This window comes from Cervus canadensis, chromosome 7 (assembly GCF_019320065.1).
Source record: "Cervus canadensis isolate Bull #8, Minnesota chromosome 7, ASM1932006v1, whole genome shotgun sequence".
NCBI lineage: Eukaryota > Metazoa > Chordata > Mammalia > Artiodactyla > Cervidae > Cervus > Cervus canadensis.
In genome coordinates, this window is record NC_057392.1 from 94,289,509 (window position 1) to 94,309,123 (window position 19,615).

At 39.4% G+C, this 19,615-nt stretch overlaps 2 long non-coding RNA genes across 2 annotated transcripts; both read right to left on the bottom strand.

Annotated features, from left to right (window-relative positions):
* Positions 1–1,451: 1,451 nt before the first annotated feature.
* On the bottom strand, positions 1,452–18,286 carry LOC122445081. The gene is made up of 3 exons (XR_006270441.1): positions 18,207–18,286; positions 3,044–3,139; positions 1,452–1,722 (listed from the first exon to the last, which is right to left on the bottom strand). It is a non-coding gene; the product is annotated as an uncharacterized LOC122445081 (long non-coding RNA).
* Positions 14,753–17,696, bottom strand: LOC122445083. The gene is made up of 3 exons (XR_006270442.1): positions 17,557–17,696; positions 16,986–16,989; positions 14,753–14,762 (listed from the first exon to the last, which is right to left on the bottom strand). It is a non-coding gene; the product is annotated as an uncharacterized LOC122445083 (long non-coding RNA).
* Positions 18,287–19,615: the final 1,329 nt, after the last annotated feature.

Below are 19,615 nucleotides of genomic sequence, written 5' to 3' on the forward strand. Positions count from 1 at the left end.
CTCAGTGGGACCATGAAAATGAAAACTCAGTGTTTTTTACCTTTAAAGTATTATACCATGTCTGAAATCCTCTGTGAATCCTGTGGTCCAGGTATGTGCTTTTATGTCAAAACTATATAGTTTATTTTCTGTTCACTGACTTATGGTTTTACACATTTTCTTTAAACATTCATCATATATTTGAAAGAAACTATTTTGGACATTTTACCTTTAGACATGAATCTTTTTATGAAAAACTGCTTTGAATTATAGTCTGTTTTTTCCATTTTATAGCAAAAATTAAAGACAATTATAATATGAAATATTTGTAATTAAATCTAGTTTTTTATATGCAACAACTAATGTTACTCTGCAAATACTGTATATTCAAAAGTTAACATTAATATGTACTAAATTTCCTTTATAATTATGTTTAAATAATACTTAATATGCATATTATTAAGGAAAAGTAAAATTTGTTTTATAGCAGTTTTATTCACTTTATATAAACTTCACCTATAATCTAACTTGCTACTATAAATAAGACATCAACTGGAATATAAATTACCAATTTTTAACAGTTTTCAGTACAAAGAAAGATATGACTCTTTCCCAAACACAGATACATTAAAAAAAAAAATCTCATTCACTAGAACTAGGGTATTATTACAATTTTTGGCATAATTATTAATATGTAATTATTACCTCATATATTCTATCATCCATTGAACATAGTAATTCTGAGATCACTTTAGGTGTTAAATGACATACATATTCCTTCACAGAACATAAACTTCTATAATGGTATATTATTATTTATACCAATAGTCAAAATAACTGATAGAAAATTCTTTATATATTTATTTGCATATTGATATTTTTATTTTTTAATTTTATTTATTTTTTTTTCATATTGATATTTTTAAACAAATTGTAAACACTTTATTCAGGTGGTACTCTGAGCCCTGTACATTTACCACTCATTCCCTTTTGCTCCTTTAAAAGGAGCAAAAGCATATGATACCATTAATAAAACAGATACCAGTACTGGAAACTAGGATTTCTATATGTCAGAAAGTTAGAAGAATTTTTATATCCTGTTTTGTAGAGAAAATTGAATCCAGAGAGAGGAGAGGTCCAACCCACAATTTACCTAATAGAAAGGAAAAGTGTGCTGATTAAGAAATAAGAGATTAGGATAAGAAATGAGATCATCCTCAGGAGACCTCCAACATCCCTCAGTTCAGTTCAGTCATTCAGTCATGTCTGACTCTTTGTGACCCCATGGATTGCAGCACGCCAAGCTTCCCTCTCCATCCCCAACTCCTGCAGCTTGCTTAAATTCATGTCTATCGAGTCAGTGATGCCATCCAACCATCTCATCCTCCGCTGTCCCCTTCCCCTCCTGCCTTCAATCTTTCCCAGCATCGGGGTCTTTTCCAGTGAGTCAGTTCTTTGCATCAGGTGACGAAACTATTGGAGTCTCAGCATCAGCATCAGTCCCTAGCTCCTAATATTGAGACCTTTGCGATGGCAGAGGAGCTGCGGGAAAAGTCATGACTAGACCACCTTTCATTAGTCTAAGTCATTTACCGGATGCCACATTCCGTTGATGAGGTGTCACTGAGGCACTCACGTTCAGTTTACAGTTGGTACAGACAGCATGCCAGGCACCCTGAGGCACTTTACAGCTGGATCCTGGGGACATGAGCTATGCCCGTCAGAGAAGGAGGGCTTTCCAAGCTGTTAGGTACCAGAGTCAACCCAAAAAGAGGTTAAAGTTACACACAGACATGATCTCTGTACATCTACATGTTGCTTCTGTTTTCCTTCTCAGCTTCCCCGTCTCCCACTTATTTGCATAAGACCTAGGATATCTGATTAAGCAAAGTAAAACAGCATCTGATCAATCTGAAGAGTTCCTTCTTCAATTGTATAGGGAAGATTTGAGCAGAAACTTATACACTATCTGCAGAACTTAACATTCAAATATTAGACAAATACTTTCTCTTTAAATATTTACAAAAAGAAAAATGATCAAACATAAAAAATTAGAAACTTAAGTAAGAAAAATACCAGGAATTGCCACAAATGTTTTAATTTATAATCTCAATGAGATTTAAGGGACTGTTGCATATTCATTTCTGGACAGGCAGAGAAAAAGAAATATATTAATGTGGCAAAATGTTAATCAACTTGTAAAAATACAATGACCACATTTTAAAGTATGACGGAGACAGTAGAAGAGTAGATTTCATAATGTAGAAGGATATAACATAATAAAGTAAAATATTTTAGAAATTCTTCTAGAAGTCAGAAAACACAAAGTACAGAGAAAAGGGGGGATTCCTGAGGAACATATCTATCAACTTACATTTATGCACAGCAGAAAATCCAGAGAGAAAATTCAGATGGAGCCAAGAGAGTAATAAAAAAAAAAGTAATAAATCTTATTTGCAATTAGGATAGATTATTCTTTCAGGTGAGTGAATTTACCATATACTAGAAAAATTCATGAAAATACCTGTTTATGTTGTTAAATAATAATTATAATTTTATAATAATTTTTATAACAATTATAATTGTGTGTCTATGTGTGTGCATGTGCTCCATTGTGTCTGATTCTTTGAGATCCCATGAATTGTAGCCCACCAGGCTCCTCTGTTGTGGGATTTTCCAGTCAAGAATACTGGATTGGGTTGCCATTTCCTTCTCGAGAAGATCTTCCCGACCCAGAGATCAAACCCACATCTCTTACGTCTCCTGAATTGGCAGGCAGATTCTTTACCACTGTGCCTTGTGGGAAGCCCTCCTATTATAATTATTTATTAACAAAACTATATTACAGGCATTTTTAGGTTTAATAAAATGATTTCAGTGACCTAGATTCCATGATATTTCCACAGTCTAGTTCATTTTTTCTTATTAAAAAGGTTCAATAAATTCAGTACTATTAATCATAAGCATTTAAATGATCAAAGTGTGTGGACCAAAAAGAAATCCTATAAAGGTATTGTGCTCTTAAGCCCTATTTCCCATGCCTGCTCTTGAATGGAGCCCTTACCCTGTCAGAGATTCTGTCCCTCAGGTGGAGGTGACTTAGAGATGGGAGGTCATGGACTCACTCAGAACAAGGGCTCCCACTGCCAGTGGTCTCACCCTGCAGAGAACAAAGGAAAAGCATCACATCTCAGGTCATTATTCTACTCAGCAATTTCTAGATGTTGGCTTCTTAATACTGCTCTCTACCCAAACTGGGGTCTCTGAGAAAGGGTTGATCCCAGAATTAAAGCAGGAAAAAGTGTAAGATAAGCCTTGAACAACTTATGGAATAGAAATGAGGTGCTCAGAAGGAGGGTGGTGTGTCGAAAGAATAAAACTGAAAGGGCTCAAACCAGCAAAATTAAGGGACATCAAAATATTTTAAAAGAGATTATTACCATTAGATAAAATAGAACACTATGTATCCCTAGAGATAAAATAAACATGAAAAGTTTGAGGAAGAAAAAGATATACACAGTTTCAATACACTGTCACACGAAACCTATTTACTTTTAGAGGGAGAAAGAATAAATAACATTCACAGCAGCCCCTAGCAGCTACCACCATAATCAAATGATGGAAGTGATCATCCTCAGTAATCGGACAAAGTGCAATTGAGCATTGCCGGATAGAATGTAGTAAGATGCAGCATCACAGGGATCTTGACATGTTGTCTAGACTAGCACATAGTCAAGTAATAATTTTCCAGGTTTTACTAAGATATAATTGACAAATAACATTGTATTATTAGCTTTGTGTGCCAAGCTGCTTCAGTCGTGTCTGACTCTTTGAGACCCCACAGACTGTAGCCCACCAGACTCCTCTGTCCGTGGGATTCTCCAGGCAAGAATACTGGAGTGGGTTGCCATGCTCTCCTCCAGGGATCTTCCTGATCCAAGGATCAAACCCATGTCTCTTAAGTCTCCTGCATTTGCAGGTGGGTTCCTTACCACTAGCGCCACCTGAGAAGCCCCTGTATTAACTTTTTACTTTGGCCTTTTTACTTTGTACTTTGAGAAGAACTGACCCATTGAAAAGACCCTGATGCTGGGAAAGATTGAAGGCAGGAGGAAAAGGCGACGACAGAGGATGAGATGGTTGGATGGCATCACTGACTCGATGGACGTGAGTTTGAGTAAGCTCCAGGAGCTGGTGATGGACAGGGAAGGGTGGCGTGCTGGAGTCCATGGGTCACAAAGAGTTGTACACGACTGAGCGACTGGTTTAAAATACAGTTTAAAATAACAATAATGTACATTTCATATCCATTATATACTTATATACATACAACTTGGGTGTCCCTGCTACTAGACTGAACTACTTTCAGAGAGACATGTCTTTTTCAATTTTTCTTCCCTAGTGCAAAGCAAAATACCTGATATCATAGAAGAAGCCTGATAAATATTTGCTGAATGAAAAGTCAATCTTAAACTCTAATTCAGAATATATATGCCAAACTTCTCATTATATTTATCTACTATTAATATAAATGGAATAAATCTAACAGATATGCTTATCGGGGCTATATAATAGTGGATGCATCTTATAATCCTCATCTGATTCTGAGTACTTATGAATAAACTCTGATGCTATGATTTAACAGAGTTGTACCCATTAGGAGTTATGTATGCTTTATCTCAAGTTAATCCTTCAAGACTTATTTTAATACAGAGAGGCAATTTAGAAAACTTTTAGCCTGTTAGCCTTGCTTGATTAAAGTTAGTTTATTTCCTAGCAATTAAATTTAAAGCCACAGTAACAGCAAAATATAAACAGTGTTCATGGTTTTTCTTTTTTTTTTACAGTGGCCAGGGTTAATGAAATCAATAAATAAATTAAGAAACGCCAGAGGGTACAGGCAGTAAATGAACAGAAATATATTATTAGTATCAAAGAGCAAGCTGACACCACAAGTTTCCCAAATCTTTTGGATTTTTAACTAGTGGAAATACAAAGCATTTTCCCATTGTAAATATGATATTTTCAACCACAAGCAGAGATTGCAGATAGTATAATTTAAATAATATATAAGAAATGGGGCTAGTTAGTGCATTGTATTCATCTTTACAAGGTGATAAATTAACCTCCAAGTTTGTCTGCTTAACTGTAATTCTTCCCACTAATATAAACATCTCATTGAATCTGTCAGAATGTATTCTAAAAGTATGACTTAATCAAAATATTAAAAAGAGAAAAAAAGTAAATTAGCAATAAATCAAAGCATATTATCTACGTCTTGTAGATAAACAATGACAATTCTTAACAGATACTGAACATTAGGTATATATTAGATAAGTACTAAGACTATATAACTAATTGAACTCTAATATTTTTATAATATATTTTCCACTTGAGAGATGAGAGAGCAGATGAGAAAAGTGTGCAGAATGGAAGAGCTAGCACACAGCCAGTTTGCAGAGTTTACAACTGAGCCAACACTGAATCAGTTAATGCTTACACCTCCTAATAGTTGTACACGAATAATCAGTGGATTTTAAGAAGTTTGTCATGTTAAGAAACGTTGTCATGACCCACTGACCAATTCATTCACTGAATATATTTATAAATATACATACATCAAAACATTATGTGTATGAGTGTATACGCATATATGTATGGGGTCTGTCAGTCAGTTCAGCCACTTAGTCATGTCTGACTCTTCACGACCGCATGGACCACAGCACGCCAGGCCTCCCTGTCCATCACCAACTCCTGGAGTTTACTCAAATTACTGTCCATCGAGTTGGTGATGCCATCCAACCATCTCATCCTCTGTTGTCCCCTTCTCCTCCCACCTTCAATATTCCCAGCATCATGGTGTTTTCCAGTAGGTCAGCTCTTCCCCTCAGGTGGTCAAAATATTGGAGTTTCAGCTTCAGCATCAGTCCCTCCAATGAACACTCAGGACTGATCTCCCTTAGGATGGACTGGTTGGATCTCCTTGCAGTCCAAGGGACTCTCAAAGAGTCTTTTCCAAAACCACAGTTCAAGCATCAATTCTTCGGTGCTCAGCTTTCTTTATAGTACAACTTTCACATCCATTCATGACTACTGGAAAAACCATACCTTGACTAGATGAACCTTTGTTCGCAAAGTAATGTCTCTGCTTTTTAATATGCTGTCTAGGTCGGCCATAGCTTTTTTTCCAAGGAGCAACTATCTTTTAATTTCATGGTTGCAGTCACCATCTGTAGTGATTTTGCAGCCCTAAAAAATAAAGTCTCTCACTGTTTCCATTGTTTCCCCATCTATTTGCCATGAAGTGATGGGACCAGATGCCATGGTCTTAGTTTTCTCAATGTTGACTTCTCAGCCAACTTTTTCACTCTCCTCTTTCACTTTCATCAAGAGGCTCTTTAGTTCTTCTTCACTTTCTGCCATAAGGGTGATGTCATATGCATATGTGAGGTTATTGATATTTCTCCTGGCAATCTTGATTCCAGTTGTGCTTCATCCAGCCTGGCATTTTGCATGATGTACTCTGCAGATAAGTTAAATAAGCAGGGTGACAATATACAGCCTTGATGTACTCCTTTCCCAATGCAGAACCAGTTGGTTGTTTCATGTCCAGTTCTAACTAGTGCTTCTTGACCTGCATATAGATTTCTAAGGAGACAGGTCAGGTGGTCTGGTATTCCCATCTCTGAAGAATTTTCCACATTGTCTTGTGATCCACACAGTCAAAGGCTTTAGCATAGTCAATAAAGTAGAAGTAGATATTTTTCTGGAATTCTCTTGCTTTTTTGATTATCCAGCAGATGTTGGCAATTTGATCTCTGGTTCCTCTGCCTTTTCTAAATCCAACTTGAACATCTGGAAGTTCACAGTTCACATACTATTAAAGCCTGGCTTGGAGAATTTTGAGCACTACTTTACTAGCATGTGAGATGAAGAAAATTGTGCGGTAGTTTGAGCATTCTTTGGCATTGCCCTTCTTTGGGATTGGAATGAAAACTGACCTTTTCCAGTCCTGTAGCCACTGTTTTCCAAATTTACTGGCATAATGAGTGTGGCACTTTGACAGCATCATCTTTTAGGATTTGAAATAGCTCAACTGGAATTCCATCACCTCCACTACCTTGTTTGTAGTGATGCTTCCTAAGGCCCACTTGACTTCACATTCCAGGATATCTGGCTCTAGGTGAGTAATCACCCCACCATGGTTATCTGGGTCATTAAGATCTTTTTTGCATAGTTCTGTGTATTCTTGTCACCTTTGCTTAATATCTTCTGCTTCTGTTAGGTCCCTACAATTTCTGTCCTTTATTGAGCCCATCTTTGCATGAAATGTTCCCTTGGTATCTCTAATTTTCTTGAAGAGATCTCTAGTCTTTCCCATTCTATAGTTTTCCTCTATTTCTTTGCACTGACCACTGAGGTAGGCTTTCTTATCTCTCCTTGCTATTCTTTGGAACTTTGCATTCAAATGGGAATATCATTCCTTTTCTCCTTTGCATTAGCTTCTCTTCTTTTCTCAGCCATATGCAAGACCTCCTCAGACAACCATTTTGCATTTTGGCGTTTCTTTTTGCATTTCATTTTGCATTTCTTTTTCTTTGGAATGGTCTTGATCCCTCCCTTCTGTACCACATCCCGAATCTCTGTTCATAGTTCTGCAGGCACTCTATCAAATCTAATCCCTTGAATCTATTTGTAACTTCCATTGTATAATCATAAGGGATTTGATCTAGGTCATACCTCAGTAGTCTAGCTGTTTTCTCTTTCTTCAATTTAAGTCTGAATTTGGCAATAAGGTGTTCATGATCTGAGCCAGAGTCTGCTCCAAGTCTTGTTTTTTCTGACTGTATAGAGCTTCTCCATCTTTGGCTGCAAAGAATATAATCAATCTGATCTTGGTATTGGCCATCTGGTGATGTTCATGTGTAGAGTCCCGTGTTGTTGGAACAGGGTGTTTGCTCTGATCAGCGCCCTCTCTTGGCAAAACTGTTAGCCTTTGACCATCTTCATTTTGTACTCCAATGCCAAATCTGCCTGTTACTCCAGGTGTTTCTTCCCTTCATACTTTTGCATTCCAATCACCTATAATGAAAAGGCCATCTTTTTGGGGTGTTAGTTCTAAATGGTCTTGTAGGTCTTCATAGAACCATACAACTTCAACTTCTTCAGCGTTACTGGCCTAGGCATAGAGTTGGATTACTGTGATATTGAATGGTTTACCTTGGAAAGGAACAGAGATCATTCTGTCATTTTTGAGATTGCATCCAAGTACTGCATTTCGAACTCTTTGTTGACTATGATGGCTACTCCATTTCTTTGAAGGGATTCTTGCCACAGTAGTAGATACAATGTTCATCTCAGTTAAATTCACTCATTCTAGTCCATTTTTGTTCACTGATTCCTAGAATGCTGATGTTCACTCTTGCCATCTTCTGTTTGACCACTTCCAATTTGCCTTGATTCATGGACTTAACATTCCAGGTTCCTATGCAATATTGCTCTTTACAGCATCAGACTTTACTTTCATAACCAGTCACATTGACAACTGGGTGTTGTTTTTGCTTTGGCTCTGTCTCTTCATTCTTTCTGGAGTTATTTCTCCACTGATCTCCAGTAGCATATTAGGCACCTATCAACCTGGGTGGTTCATCTTTCACTGTCCTATCTTTTTGCCTTTTCATACTGTTCATGGGGTTCTTATTCCAAGACTACTGAAGTGGTTTGCCATTCCCGTCTCCAGTGGACCATATTTTGTCAGAACTCTCCTGGACCTGGTATATAACTGGTAAATAATATGTGGAACCTGGTAAATAACCCTGGATCTGGTAAATGACTGGCAAAGGTTTGTACTGTAGATGTCTGTCCTAGGGAAGGATAGGATTTTGGTCAATTGTGCTAACACAAGATAAAGTACTACATGACTGAGGATGTGTTTCTGGGAAGCTCTCTTGGCTGTGATTTCAGCAATTAGACACTGCATGGAAGTTAGTTATTAGCACTTTTAACTCCTGCCTGAAGAAAGAGGTTAGTACCCTGAGATGCATAAGTACATTCCGTCTGGACTAGGTGGACCTGTCTGTCCTTGAGTCTAACCTTGGTCACAATGGTTACCTCCTTTTTTAATGAACAAGGTAAATCTGTGGCCCTCTCCTAACCAGTTGTTCAAGTCCACTTTTCATTTTCTTCTGTCTTTCTCTCTCAGCCTCTCTCTTATTCTTCCTCTATATTATAAATACATTGAGCTTTCTAATTATGTTCTTTCATCTGAGATATACAAAATGACAATACTTTCACAGTGACACTCACTGACCACAGTGAGATGGTCAGAAAATTGCTCTTTGGAGGAACTGGATAGTCAAAGAAAATACAACAAAAAACCTCCAGATTTTGGAGTATGTGGAAGAAAAAAAAAAAAAAAAATGCAGCTTTCTACTCACTAACCATACAGTGAAGCAAACTCATCAACAAAGTTTGCTGCTAAAATCTGCTATCTTACTGCTTCTGACCATATATATATATGCTATCTAGGAATTACCCAACACTTAAGCAAGGCCTCAGGCAAACAGACAAAATTCAACAGAAGACAAGCTAAACATTCAAAAAACAGAAATTATTGGTAGAAGAGAAAACTGAAGAATTGCTCCCACCCCATACAAAACCTCAGACTAAAAACACATCTATAAAACATGGAAAGTTTTGTAAAAAAGGACATTTGGGGATGACACAAGGTAAAAATAGATTGGTCAAAGTTTAAATAAACTAAGGTATGAAATATCAAATGAGATATTCTCTCAGAATTTTAAACACAAAAAATTCAGAGGTGGAAACTAGAGAAGAAAGAGAATGAGGGGGGAGGGGTGCATGGAGAAAATGGGAATTAAGAAGAAATGCAAATCTGAACATCCTATTAGGAGAGGAACTCAGGTTTGTCTTGGGCATGTGAAAGAGAAGGAATGCTTACCACCAGCATCCGACTCACTGAGACATCAAGATACGGGGGTCCACAGAAAACTAACCCGGATGGTGTTTTTGCTTATTTTCCCTAGAAGCAGGGGAGGGTGGATGGGAGGGAATGACTGAAGCTTGTCTCCTAAATATATATTCTCTGTGTCACAGCTCATTCTTTTTTAAATAAAATGGTCCATATCTTCTTTGAAGACTTGCAGACAATTTGTAGGAGAGTCCTCAAAATATTTTGCAAAGAATGGCTCAATACATTATGTTAATAGACAGCATTCTCATTTTGAGAGATCTTTCCATATCCCAATTCACTGAGCCAACTACTATGGTTATTCAAGGCCTCAATTCTTCTCTAAAGAATGGATTCTAAATTTTCACAGACTCTAATTCAAAATAGGACTCTCCATAACACACCATACTGAGAACTTTTGGGGTCACTTGAAGTTACTGCAGATGTGGATCTATTTATTATCTATGATGCCAAGGTTAAGCCCTGGAAAAAAGCACTGGCATTTCTCCAAATCTCAAAACTTAAAGTAAGCATTTTTTAGAGACACAACAAGTGGCAAAGTTTAACTTGAATGATCTTTGAGAGGCTAGCATCCAAGACAGGGATTGAGCCTTGCAGAACTTCTGGTAGAGGACCAACAGGGAATCAGGACTGGTCAACATGATAAAATGACTGTGAATGCAAGGTTGGACTCCATCACTCATGCCAGGGGAATAACTGGTGCTACCTCAATGAGAAGTACTGAATATACCAACAGGGCTGATCGCCAGAGACCTGACATATTTCACTGCTGTCAATATCATATTCAGGAGTGACAATCAAACGTATAACTGGGATGGCATAAGACCGATGCCATCAGAATAGACGCTAGATTAAATAGAATTACAAAGATTTCTCCCCCAGTTTTCCATCCCCTAGTTAGCTGATCAAACACTTGTCTAGATACTGCTAGAAAAGTTATTATTACGTTGGTGCAAACATAATTACAGTTTCAGACCATGCATTTTAACTAGGCTTATTGTAACAAAGGCTCAAACCCATCTTTCTTAATCAAAATAGGAACCATTACAATCAACACATTTTTGCCAATGAGAAACAAGTTGGTTTATTCCTGTAGCATAAAAATCTGTGCTTCAGGATTTGATGAACTCTTGGTAGTTTGCTGGCAAGAGATCAGATCTCATAGCAGATGAGGCAAAACTTCGTAGCCCAATTCATTCAATTTTTGAAGCATTGGTTGTCTGATGTGTAGTTGGGCATTGTTGTGGAGAAAATTGGGTCCTTTCTGTTGACCAATATTGGCTGCAGACACTGCAGTTTTCTGTGCATCTCATCAATTTGCTGAGCATACTTCTCAGATGTAATGGTTTCACTGGGATTCAGAAAGCTGAAGTGGATAAGATGGGCAGCAGACCATCAGACAGTGACCATGAACTTTTTTGAGTGCAAGTTTGGCTTTGGGAAATGCTTTGGAGCGTCTTCTTGGTACAACCACTGAAATAGTTGTCACCAGTTGTAGAAAATCCACTTATTGTCGAATGTCGCAATCCAATCAAATGTTTGTTGTTGTCGCGTAGAATAAGAAAAGATGACACATCAAAGTGAAGACTTTTTTGATTTGCAGTCAGCTCATGAGGCACCCACTTATCGAGCTTTTTCACCTTTTCAATTTGCTTCAAATGCCCAATGACTGTAGAATGGTCGACACTGAGTTATTTGGCAACTTCTTGCATACTTGTAAGGGGATCAGCTTCAGTGACTGCTCCCAGCTGGTCACTGTTGACTTCTGATGGCCAGCACTACATTCCTCATCTTCAAGGCTCTCATCTCTGCTGCAAAACCTCGTGAGCAACCGCTGCCCTGTTCATTCATTAGCAGTACCTGGGCCTAATATGTTGCTGATGTTGTCAGTTGTCTCTGCTGCTCGAATTTGCTTTTGGTCTAACATCATTTCTATAGTATAAAATAAATATAAAAGTCACAGCAAGTAACAAATCATTAGCAAATAAAACCATAAAGTGAGAAATGCATATTAAAATGAGGTATAACTACATTTAAGAATGTATTCTAATATCAAATGGAAAATTTCAACAATGCAAAAGCTGCAATTACATCTGCAGCAATCTCATATTTACCTTCTTGATGGATCCTGCAGTTTAGCTTTGTTCTTAACATCAGTTTTACTCAGCTTGTCTGCTGTAACAGAATTCCATAGATTGGGAGGCTTTAATAATAGAAAAAATTTTCCAACAGTTCTAGAAGCTGAGAAGTCCAAGATCAGGGTGTCAACAGATTTTATTCCTGGGAAGGGCCCTCTTCCTGGCTTGCAGACAGCAGCTTTCTCCCTCACAGGACAGAGAATGAGCTCTTGTCTCTCTTCTTCTTAAAAGGATCCTAAGCCCATTATGGGGCCCCACCCTCATGATCTCATCTAAGCCTTAGTGTCTTTCAAAGGCCCATCTCTAAATACTGTCACATTAGGGGAGCAGGGCTTCAACATATGAAATTTGGGGGACACACATTCAGTTCTTAAGATTATTATGCAGTAGTCAAGGTAGATGCCAAGGTCTCCAGTATTTGCAGAAGCTTCTCTTGGGGTTTAGTTTCCTGACTGTTGAAGTGGCTGTGCTGACATCAGAGATTTGGGCTGCTTTTGAGGTGCTGACCGAGCTAGCACCAACAGTGGTACTGCCCACCCCTAGACCACACCTCAGTCCATCTCTGCAGAAGGGAGGGGAAAACTGTAGAGATCCAGGAGCTTCCAATTTAAATGTCACTTTTTAACCTCTCCTTCCCCAATGAATCCCAAGACTTCTCTGTTCAGTTTTACATGGAAGAAATCTTCCATCTCTTGCTTAGTGTAGTCCACAACACTGCCACATCCTTTCCATGGAGGTGGTGAATGAGGGTGGGTGGATAGCCTTCTGACTACTGTGCATACTTCATTTTATATTCTAATCTTCAATTTTGTCCTCCTCTTTATTTGCTATCACTAAGTCCTCATCTCCCTGGGGTTCTGTGGAGATAAATTGGATCTTTTTATTCTTATACACTTCTTCAGAGGTAGACCTCAGAGATACTGTGAGTTTGGTTACAGTTCACTGCAATAAAGCAAATGTCACAAGAAGGTGAATAACATGAAGTTTTTTGGTTTCTCAGTTCATATAAGTTATGCTTACACTATACTGTAGTCTATTAAATGTGCAAAAGCATTATGTCTAAAAACCATATACACACACATATACCTTAATTTAAAAATAATTTATCCCCTCCAAAATGTTAACCATCATCTGACAACACAGGGTTGCCACAAAGTTTTAATTTGTAAAAAGCACAGTACCTGCAAAGCCCAATATAACAAGGTATGTATGTGGAATAATACAGTCTTCTGTAGTCTGCACCAGAAGACAGGTGCAAGAATAATGACTACAGCATAGTCATCACTTAATAAAATTATAAAAATAATTGATAATTGTGAAAAATTAAAAATGAAGTATGCCTACATAATTAGAGTACTGATACAGTTCTGCATCAAAGGCCTGGAGATTTCTAAGATGCACTGCCAGAGAACAGTTTGTATAAAATAATCCTATTTGCGTTAAAAAAAAACAAACAAACCTGTGTGTATGTTCATTTTTGTAATATACATCTTACACAGACAACATTTATTGAGTTCTTACTGTATGACAGGCATCCATTTAAATCCTTTACATATTAATTTTTCTTAATTCTCATAAAAATGTTATGGAGTAGATGCTATTATCATCCTCATTTTACACATTAAAAATGTGGCACAGAGATGAGCAGGTAACTTTCACAATGTCATAGATATGGTAAGTGGATGAGGTGGGATTCAGGCCAAAGTGCCTTGCTTTTTCTCCTTTTCATCTCATTTTCTCAGTTTTTCTCTCTATTCCCATCCCTTCCAAGGCCCTTCTTCTCTCCTCCCATCTACCTCTCTTAGTTAAATCTTAGAATGCCTGTTAACCACTGTTGACAGTGTAATGAAAACAAAAACAGGAGGTGGAGAGAACAGGGTTTCCCTTTTTTCTTCATGTCTGGCTTTATTATTCAGAAGATCATGTGTTACTTTTGTAAACAAAAAAAAAAAGTTAAGTATCAATGAAGGCATTTCCATTCAAGTTAAGAAAAATATATTTATTCCATGGTTATGTGCCAGCTCTGGGGCAGAAAATTAAACATTCTACACACCTGGTCACTTTGACACTTCAACTAATTAAAAATATCATTTGACATAAAGGAGGAGGCAGTGGGATCAGATAAAGATGGCAGAGTAGAAGGATGTGGAACTCACCTCCCTCCCCAAAACACATCAAAAATAAATCTACATGTGGAAAAATTCTCATGGAAAACTAACTGGAAACAGGAAAAAGAACTCCTATACAACCAAAGCTGCAAGAAAGATTTCAACATCATCTGGCAGGACACAAAAAAGGCACAGGGTCAGGACCTCTGCCCCTGGGGGAGCTATGAAAGGAGAAAAGCTCCACATGGGCAGACCCTTTCTCTAAGCAATGAATGGCTTGAGCCACAGACTGGGCATCCCATCCTGGGGCCATACACAGGGGAAACCAGTGCCTTTGGCTGATGAGAGAATCTGGTGGGAGGGATAGAAAAGTTGGCGAATTTCAGACTCCACTCACAAAGAGTGTGTGGGTGCTGGCCTACCAACAAACAGGGAAGAGAAAGCTCTGTACTGGTAGCTGCCACCTTTCCCCACTTTCCAATCCAAACAGGGTGTACACCCAGTTCCACTCATCCCATACCACAGCTTGGCCCTCCAGAGACAAGTCTTGGGAAAAAACCTGATCTAGGGACACAGATAAGCCTAGACAGCATATTGAAAAATGGAGACATTATTTTGCCCACAAAGGTCCATATAGTCAAAGCTATGGTTTTTCTGGTAATCATGGGATGTGAGAGCTGGGCTATAAAGAAAGCTGAGCACTGAAGAATTGATGCTTTTGAACTGTGGTGTTGGAGAAGACTCTCTTGAGAGTCCCTTGGACTGCAAGGAGATCCAACCAGTCCATCCTAAAGGAAATCAGTCCTGAATATTCATTCGAAGGACCGATGCTAAAGCTGAAACTCTAATACCTGGCCACCCGATGTGAAGAGCTGACTCATTGGAAAAGACCCTGATGCTGGGAAAGATTGAAGTCGGGAGGAGAAGGGGACAACAGAGGATGAGACAGTTGGACGGCATCACTGACTCAATGGTCATGAGTTTGAGTACACCCTGGGAATTGATGATGGACAGGGAGGCCTGGCAAGCTGCAGTCCAGGGGGTCACAAAGAGTCAGACATGACTGAGTGACTGAACTGAACTGAACTGAGGGACACAGAGATGGACTGAGGTGTGATCTAGGGGTGCGAAGTACCAGTGTTGGTGTTAGCTCGATCAGCACCTCAAAAGTAGCCCAGATCCCTGATGTCAGCACAGCCACTTCAGTTCCTACAGCTACAATGTCCTAACCCCTATCCTGAGCCCAGAGAATGCTCCAGCCATATCCACTCCAGCCACAACCTTGCATCATATCTGAGGCAACAAGAGGGGAAGGGACATGATCACTAGGCTTTGTCTGAGCAGAGCTGTTGACACCTACACAGGCAACCTATTGGACTTCCATAAGTGCATGAATCTCTCTAGCACTCCTCTCCTCTGGGGCAAAACAATATTCAAAGTGAACAGAGCCATCTTGAACGCAGGCCTCAGGGTGCCTGCTCCAGCAATTGGGGAGCAGACTTCATCCCTGACTGGTGAGTGCCAGCCATAAAGAAGAAAAGAAGGTATGGCTTTAGACCATACCTCCTAGCAAGGTGATATTTGCCAACACACCTTGAGGAAAGACACACTCAGTTTACACAGGATTGCTCCCACATAAAATCACCCCTTCAAGACAAGAGATAGCAAAAAATAAATAAATAAATAATAATAATAATAAGTAAAATGAAAAGAAAGAGGAACTACTCCCAACTGAAAGGGCAAGAGAAAAATTGAAAAAAAATAATTAAACAGATCATTAGCATTCCAGGCACTAAAGGGACACAGAACTAGAACAAACAACACTAAAATTCACAGAAACAACAAAAGATCCTGAATTGCCAAAGCAAACCTGAGAAAAAAAGAATACAACTGAAGGTATCACTCACCCAGACCTCAAACTATACTAGAAAGCTACAGTAATCAAAGCAGCATAGTTTTGGCACAAAAACCCATAGATCAATGGAACAAAATAGAGATTCCCAGAAATAAACTCACACATCTATGGTCAATTAATCTATGACAAAGGAGGCAAAAGTATACAATGGAGAAAACACAGTCTCTTCAACAATGCTGGGAAAATATGACAGCTAAATATAAAACAATGAAAGTCGAATGTTCTCTCATACCATATACAAAAACATACACAAAAATAAACTATTTTAAAGACCTACATGTAAGACATGACACCATAAAACTCCTAAAAGAGAACAGAAGCAAAATACTCTTTGACATAAACCCTAGTGACATTCTGTTAGTCTCCTAAAGCAAATAGAAAAAAGCAAATTAAGCTTAGGTTGAAAAAGCTTGACCCAGCAAAGGAAACCATCAACACCACAAAAAGCCAACTTACAGAATGGGAGAAAATATTTGCAAATGATATAATTGACAAGGTGGTTAATATTTAAAATATACTGCTCATACAACTCTATTCAAAAAACAAATTATATCAAAAAAAGGGGGGAGAGGGGAGCAAGACTTGAAGAAACATTTTTCCAAAGAAAACATACATATGGCCAACAGGCACATGAGAAGATGCTTGACATCACCAATTGTTAGAGAAATACACAGCGAAACCACAATGAGGTTTCAGCTCACACCTGCCAGAATACCCAGAACAAATGTTGGTGAGGGTGCTGAGAAGGAACCCTGCCACACCACTAGTGAACACCTAAAGTGGCACCGCCACTATGAAGAGAGTATGGAGCTTACTTAAAATGTAAAAATAAAGTTACCATTTGATCCAGCAACTCCACTCCTGGGCATATTTAGGGGAAAAAGGAAACACTAATTTGAAGAGATACAAGCGCCCCAATGTTCACAATAGCACTATTTACAGTAGCCAAAGAAATAAAAACAACACAAGCATCCATCCATATGACTAGAGTAAGAAAAAGTGGTCTGTATATACAAGAGAATACTATTCAGCCATAAAAAGAATGAAATACTGCCGTTTGCAACAATGTGGATTTACCTAGAGAATATTTTATGCTTACTGAAATGTCATACAGAGGAAAACAAGTACTATACAATATCACAAGTGGACTCAAAAAAAAAATACAAATGAATGTACGATATATACAAAACAAAAACAAACTCACTGGCATAGAAAACAAACTGGCCATTACCAAACGGCAGAGGGAGAAGGACTGTAACAAATCAGGACTACGCAATTAACAGATACAAATTTATTACACGTAAGATAGATAGGCAACAGGATGTACTATAGAGCAGGCTTCCCAGGTGGCTCTGGCGGCAAAGAGCCCGCCTGGCAACACGGGAGACTTCAGAGAGGCGGGTGTGATCCCTGGGTCAGAAAGACCCCCTGGAGAAGGGAATGGCAACCCACTCCAGTATCCTTATCTGGAGAATCCCATGGACAAAGGAGCCTGGTGGGCTACAACCCATAGGGTCACAAAGAGTCCGCTAGGGCTGAAGCGACTTATACACACATAAGGAAACTAACTCAGTATCCTATAATAATCTCTAATGAAGTATAATCTCTAAAATAACTGAATCACTATGGTGTACACTTGAAATCAAAACAATAATATAAATCAACTGTACTTGAATTTAAAAAGAAATTATAAATTAGAAAAAATAGCTTCACCTCACCAATAAAAGAAGAGAAGGGAGAGAGCGTGACCAAGAAAGAGATCACCAGGAAAAGTGCGCTTAATCAGTCCCTAGTTTTACTCTGAACACCCCCGTTCCTCGTTCTGAAGCAACAGGATTCTAATGGGTGGAAGTCAAGGCCATAATTAAGGAAGCCCCCCCTCAGGAGGCACCGGGAGCCCACCCAGGAGGCGGCCACTCTCCTGTTACTCATTTTCCACGTTTCAGCTGGAGTTCATGTTCCAGTTCTTTGAGGCCCTGAGCCTCAGAACCAACGTTTTTAGAGCCTCGCTGGGGTCAAGAAAGGGAGCAGGCACGCTCCCTGCGCCGCTAGCCTCACCAGAACAGTGGTCTCACCTCCACGTCTCACACCCTCCTGCAGCGACTCCGTCCGCAGACGAGGAGAACCACCAAACCCGCGACCTCGGCCCCGTGCTCCGACCCCCTGGAACCGGAACCACGGCCCAGGCAGGACGCATGCGCAAGAGCAGGCTGGCCGGTGGGGGCGGGGCAAGAGGCGGGGCTTCGTGTTGGCCTCGCGGGCTGGGGCAGGGGCGCAGCGCCCTCCAAACGCTACCCCGGAACCACAGCAGGGGCTCAAGAAGGCGGGCCACCTGGCCCAGTGGTATCCCGGCCATTCCCAGGACCTTTCCAAGGTTTTCCTGCCTGAAACCGCCTTGGAGGCTTGGGCATCACGTAGTACCTCTCTTCGCAGACGGAGCAGGGCTGGATCACGGACAGAACCTGGGCTCGGGTATCTGCCAGTATTTGGGGGTCTTAGAAGAGACGATTAATAGAGCCTGCTAGCTGTCGTTCAAAGGTAAGCATTAATGAGTGTGGCTAGAGTCAAAACTATGTTAGGCACCCTGGAACACCAGAAGAATTGTGAAGATGGGTGGTTTATCACATAGAAACGAAAATCATTAGCTCAAGCGTCCACCTGCCTGAGTTGAACCTGCCTCTACTACTTAATATCTGTGGACTCCCAGGCAGTTTCTCCCTGTATGTTCCTTCCTTGGCTCCTCTCTGAAATTGGGTAATGATCAAAAGTTTCAAGAGTTAGGGTCTGACGTGTGTCCGTGTGAACATTGCTAGAGTGTGGCGCTGCAGAATCACTCAGTAAACGTTAGATTTATTACTTTTGACATTTGACCAAGTTCTTGCTTCTCTAAGGTCACTGACTCCGCGTGGAGTTGTTTAGGTAGTTACTCCTGAAAATTCTGACATGGCCACTTTCCCAAAGGCAATAACTGATTCTCCTAATTTAGCAATTTGAAATACTTGGTTAGCACAAGTGTCACTTGCTTAGTGGGAATTGTCAGGTGATTCAGGGTTCTCTTCATCTTTCTGGAATTTTCTCTTACTACCAGCCTGGTGAGCATTATAATTCTAGGGCTTTGACTATTGAACAAACACAAGGAAATGAAAAATAAATGAAATGGGAAATGAGTGAGTTTCGGCAACTGGATAGAAGTGGCATATAAAACAGCTGAGTCATGGATTAGTAGCCTTCACATTGGTAAAGGAGCTGTTTTTTCTGATTGAAAGGAGGGAAATAATACTATATACATTGTTGAATCAAGGAGCACCAATTAAGTGTCCTGTCCTGACATGAGGCTTCCCTGGTGGCTCAGTGGTAAAGAATCTGTCTGCCAATGCAGGAGATGATCTCTAGAGAAGAAAATGGCAACCCACTGCAGTATTCTTGCCTGGGAAATCCCATGGACAGAGGAGCCTAGAAGTCTATATAGTCCATGGAGTCCCAA